General features: G+C 35.9%; 1 protein-coding gene across 2 annotated transcripts in view; it reads right to left on the reverse strand.

Annotated features, from left to right (window-relative positions):
* The window catches only part of LOC123561840 (cyclin-T1-like), a 35,290-nt gene that overhangs the window by 30,508 nt on the left and 586 nt on the right, over positions 1 to 4,196 (reverse strand). The window lies entirely within an intron of this gene.

Raw genomic sequence — 4,196 nt, forward strand, 5'->3', positions numbered from 1 at the left:
TTCGTTAATTCTGATGTACTGAATGTGATGATTACGAAAAAAGGCTGCATATTATTACAAAACTGGGCCTGTTGTTTGATTTTTCTTCACTCAAATGATCATGTCATCCGCTTAACTGGTGCAAACTTGAACAGTTCGATAGTTGACTGACCAATGTATCACGATTGTTATGCAAACGATCTAATTTTGACACGGTACTGATTGCCTAATTGTCACATGTCTACATGTATTCGAACTTTAACAAAGGCGATACGCAAACAGATAAGCTAGTAGACAATTATTGATTTTTGTCACAGTTGTCATGGCAAAGGTGTTTAAGTACAGGTACTTATAGTTTTAACACTGGTTATGATCAAATTAAATAACATCCGTGGACCCGTTTTTTTTTTAACCTCCGAAAATTCGGGAGCCAAGACCATACCGCGTTATAACGAATACCGTGGTATATCGAGTAGCATTATAACGTGTTTCGAGTGTCTCAAAGGCAAAGTTTGTTATAGGTATGAGATGGTGAATCAACTGCAACAGAATTCTTTGAAAGGAACTCATCCTGCAGGATGAGTTGTCTAGAATTTTAACTTGTCCCATTATAATTTGTACACGTCCTGAAATTCGCTTGATTTTTTTACAGAAAAAGTCTATTTCAAAGGCTGTAAAATACAGTACATTCAGGAACCTTGTTCTGAACTAACGAGCGTTTAGATGATGCAATCATTAAACAAGAGGGCCATAATTGCCCTATATTGCTCACCTGTTATCATTGCACTTCAGGACAAGAAGGTCAAAAAATCGTAATCAAGATCAATCAAATGAATCATGAGTAAATATACTTAAAATTTTCTTAAAGGTACAGATATGTCAAAATACACCTAAAAATTGGAGGTACCATTCATGTTGTACCACAGAAAAGTGGTCTCGGTTTTTCCTTACGGCCAATAATAAAGAAGTTACTAAATAAGCTATTTATAGTAACATAAAATAAAGTAACCCCTGGGCTGAGTCAATTTGACCCTGGCGGGGTCAAGATTAGAAAACCTTTTTGTAGAGGTCCACTAGGCAATGCTACATGTCAAATATCTAAGTTCTTCTGGTTTATTTTTAGAAAATTTTGAAGATTTTTCTATGTACAATCAAGTAACCCCATGAGGCGGGGTCAATTTGATCCCAGGGGTAATGATTTGAATAAATTTTGTAGAAGTCCATTAGGCAATGCTACATGTCAAATATCTTAGATCTAGGCCTTCTGGTTTAATTTTAGAATTTTTTTGAAGATTTTCCTATGTAAAATCAAGTGACCCCCAGGGGCGGGGTCAAATTTAACCCCAGGGGGCATGATTTGAATAAATTTTGTAAAGGTCCACTTGGCAATGCTACAAGTGAAATATCTAAGCTCTAGGCCTTCAGGTTTATTTTTAGAAAATTTTCCTATGTAAAATCAAGTGACCCCTGGGGCGGGGTCAATTTTGATCCAGGGGGTCATGATTTGAACAAATGTTGTAGAGGTCTACTAGGCAATGCTACATGTGAAATATCTAAGCTCTAGGCCTTCAGGTTTATTTTGAGAAAATTTTTGAAGACTTTCCTATGTAAAATCAATTGACCCCTAGGGCGGGGTCAATTTTGACCCCCAGGTCATGATTTGAGCAACTTAAGTAGAGGTCCACTAGGCAATGCTACATGTCAAACATCTAAGCTCTAGGGCTTCCAGTTTTTGAGAAGAAGATTTTTTAATATTTTCCTATGTAAAATCAAGTGACTCCTGGGGCGGGGTCAATTTTGACCTGGGGGTCATGATTTGAACAAATTTTGTAGGGGTCCACTAGGCAATGCAGCTGCTACAAGTGAAATATCTAAGCTCTAGGCATTCTGGTTTATTTTTAGAATTTTTTTGAAGATTTTCCTATTTAAAATCAAGTGACACCTGGGGCGGGGTCATTTTGCCCCGGTGTCATGATTTGAATAATTTTAGTAGAGGTCCACTAGGCAATGCTACATGTCAAATATCTTAGCTCTAGGTCTTCCGGCTTTTCAGAAGAAGATTTTTTAAGATTTGCCTATGTAAAATAAAGTGACCCCTGGGGCAGGGTCAATTTTGACCCCGGGGTCATGATTTGAACAAACTTGGTAGAGGTCCACTAGGCAATGCTTCACACCAAATATCTAAGCTCTAGGGCTTCTGGTTTTTGAGAAGAAGGTTTTTAAAGTTTTTCGAGTTCTGCATGGAATTCAATTCTTTGAACAATTTTGAAAGGGGGCCACCCAAGGATCATTCCTGTGAAGTTTGGTGTAATTCTGCCCAGTGGTTTTCAAGAAGAAGACTTTTTTAGAAATTGTTGACGGACTACGCACGACTGACATCAAGCGGTCACAATAGCTCACCAGTGATTTTTTTACTTTTTTTGGCAACAGCCCATGCCTTTTAAATTGGGAATTTTTAGTGCGATAAACTTCAAAACTGGGAAAAATTAACAAAACTTAATAAAGAAATCATTTTGAAAAGTTTTATTTTAAGGTAAATTTATTTCAAATATGCACTGAGGTTGAACAGACAGGACAGACAGGTTATTTTCTGATGTCACAGGATCTGATTGCTCAGATAGTTTAGGGTCACCATGAGCTTCTGTTGATTTCTGAGGGTCATTTTGTGGGGACTCAGATTTCTTTGACAGATCACTTTGCTTTCCTGACGTTTGATTTGAATTTGATTTCTCTTTAACTTTACCAAAATATGTTTGAATGTCCAGAGTACCGATGGCGTGTTTCAGTTTTATTTTCTTATAATATTTGGAATTATGCGACATTTTTCGATAACTTAGGTAATTTTCTAACAATTCCCCCCCCCCCCCCCCCCCCCCCCCCCCCGGACACATTTTGACGCATGAAAAAGCGTTTAGCGACCGTGATGGAAGTCACACTAAATGCCATACTATGCTGTGACCCGTTTTATGTAAACAACGTGCTTCGAATTGGCAACAAAATTCTGCGAATAAACCATAATTAGAGTCGGAATTTTTATGATCATTTGCATCGTTTTAGTTCAACTTTTACAAGAAATCAATCTAATTGGGAAAAATCATCTTGTTTTTGGGAATTTTTAAGCATTTTTGGGGAATTTTGACCATTTTTGTCAACTGGGAAAACGCCGAATTTTGGAGTCAAATCGGCACAAAAAAATCACTGCTCACCTTGTCACTTCGTGACAGGCGAGCTAAAGAAAAATCATGCTGGACAGGTATCACAGCAAGTTCCACTCACCCCAAATCGTTTGAAGGGTCCTGCCAGTTGGGAGTAATATGTGGTGACCAATAATTGTGATTTTTAATGTTTTCTTTCTTCAAAATTCTATTTAATTTATATAACAATTTTTGTTTAAAAACAAACTGTGGTTACTTTTATTAGAGCAATTATAGTTATTAGTCTAGGAATATCAGCTGGAGTAGTTCCCATTTATCGAAATGGTTGGCAATTGTAAACAAACTTTTTTGGAGGTAGGTCATCTGTACCCAACTGGCGGATAATATGCGCCTCTATTACTGTATCATACAAGAGTTTATACGGTTGGTCCAAAACCATAAAAAAATTTTTTTCGGGGCAATGTGTCATTTGTATGGATGCATTTATAATAGTTAGAGGTGTTACTTAACACGTAATTTAAAAATTCTTTCTTTTATAAATGTAGTTTTCAATCTGAGGGCTTTGAATAGTAACTTGTATGAGTTATGTGGGTTTTGATAGTAAATTGTATGAGTTATGTTTCTAAATTAGGTTAAACTATTGTCAAACATAAAATAATGCAGTCTCTATGATAAAAAAAAGTTGGGAAAATATGACTGGCAGGGAAGATAAATCATACAAAGTTCCCATTCGTCAAACAAATATTAGCTCTAGATGAAAAATGAGTGAATGAATTAGACTAGTATATTATCATGATTTACATTGGGACAGGGAAAAAGGCATTTTTTATTACTGGTCTGGTGCCAGTATTCTACTCTTGGGACATCCATAAATTTATAAATGCATCTTTTACTAATTTTTAAAGAATTCCAATCAAGTGTAAATTTTCTAACATATAGTTTAAACTTCTCAAAGTGTTTATATTTTATCTGTTGTAGCCAAGTATTGCATAAACACTATTTTGGTAACTTCATAATTGAAATATTGAAAAAAAATTGTCAAGTTTGAGAAGATCCCCATTC

The sequence above is a fragment of the Mercenaria mercenaria genome, chromosome 10, assembly GCF_021730395.1.
Source record: "Mercenaria mercenaria strain notata chromosome 10, MADL_Memer_1, whole genome shotgun sequence".
Taxonomy (NCBI): Eukaryota; Metazoa; Mollusca; class Bivalvia; order Venerida; family Veneridae; genus Mercenaria; species Mercenaria mercenaria.